The 807-nt window shown below is 50.7% G+C and overlaps 5 non-coding genes across 5 annotated transcripts, besides 1 other annotated feature; all 5 read left to right on the forward strand.

Moving 5' to 3' along the window:
- Window positions 1–36: 36 nt before the first annotated feature.
- Window positions 37–107, forward strand: Tc00.1047053422109.10. Its single transcript, XR_008254187.1, has one exon. It is a non-coding gene; the product is annotated as an H/ACA snoRNA, TC9C2H1 (small nucleolar RNA).
- A 48-nt stretch (window positions 108–155) lies between these two features.
- Window positions 156–178: a sequence feature (AT_rich).
- Window positions 179–219: 41 nt separating this feature from the next.
- Window positions 220–286, forward strand: Tc00.1047053422109.20. Its single transcript, XR_008254188.1, has one exon. It is a non-coding gene; the product is annotated as an H/ACA snoRNA, TC9C2H2 (small nucleolar RNA).
- A 159-nt stretch (window positions 287–445) lies between these two features.
- Tc00.1047053422109.30 lies at window positions 446–530 on the forward strand. Its single transcript, XR_008254189.1, has one exon. It is a non-coding gene; the product is annotated as a C/D small nucleolar RNA (snoRNA), TB9C2C2 (small nucleolar RNA).
- Window positions 531–567: 37 nt separating this feature from the next.
- Tc00.1047053422109.40 lies at window positions 568–664 on the forward strand. The gene has a single exon (XR_008254190.1). It is a non-coding gene; the product is annotated as a C/D small nucleolar RNA (snoRNA), TB9C2C3 (small nucleolar RNA).
- Window positions 665–729: 65 nt separating this feature from the next.
- Tc00.1047053422109.50 lies at window positions 730–804 on the forward strand. Its single transcript, XR_008254191.1, has one exon. It is a non-coding gene; the product is annotated as a C/D small nucleolar RNA (snoRNA), TB9C2C4 (small nucleolar RNA).
- Window positions 805–807: the final 3 nt, after the last annotated feature.

Raw genomic sequence — 807 nt, forward strand, 5'->3', positions numbered from 1 at the left:
GTTTATTTATTACTTTCAGCTTGTCAGTCTGGGATTGGAAGGACCACATTGGAGTTGTGTCCTGGACCCGCTGCGTTGTCCTTGCTGCACACTCACGTGGTCCGAGAGTGGCTTTGCCTCTGCTGCTGGAATGCCTCGGCCGTGTCGTCTGCTTCTTATTTATTTTTTTATTTTTATTGTCTCATCTTGCTTGTTTCACAAGCGCCCCCACTAGTGGAGAAGGGACTTTAGCCATGGAGCGGACTTCTCAGCCAGGTGCCGTGGGCCATCTTGGTGCGTCCCGAGACTGAGCGTCACCGAGTCTCTGCCGAACGAGATTTGGGGCGCCGCACATTATTCCAGCCGCGCGTGCCCTGTGACCGAGGCCCCGCGTCCACGCCCTTCTCATTTTTTGCATTCGCGTTTGTTTTTCTTTTTCTCCTTGTCTTTGCTGCTGCCTCTCCACGCGTTGATGAATTTGTCGAATCCGTGTTTCAGCTGAGCGACGATGCTGATACATGCACGCTTTGTCTGTTTGACTTCTGAGCGGGGACTTCACGGGAGGTGTGTCGGAGTGGTGCCATGCCTGTGTGCCAGTGATGGAAATTTGTTGATGTTTCAAGCAATCTCGGACGCTATCAATGACGATCTATTCAATGCATTATCACCTTTCGGGTCTGATGGCTGCCGGATCTTTTTCCTAACCCTCTCCCTGCTTTTTTTTTTTTTTTCCTAATGCAACGCAAGGCTGCTTGTGATGCAGAAGATGTTCAATTGCACCGATTTTGCGTGAGGACAGCCTAACACAGACCTGCACTGAGATTATCG

This window comes from Trypanosoma cruzi (genome assembly GCF_000209065.1).
Source record: "Trypanosoma cruzi strain CL Brener chromosome Unknown tcruzi_1047053422109, whole genome shotgun sequence".
In the NCBI taxonomy this organism is placed as follows: domain Eukaryota; phylum Euglenozoa; class Kinetoplastea; order Trypanosomatida; family Trypanosomatidae; genus Trypanosoma; species Trypanosoma cruzi.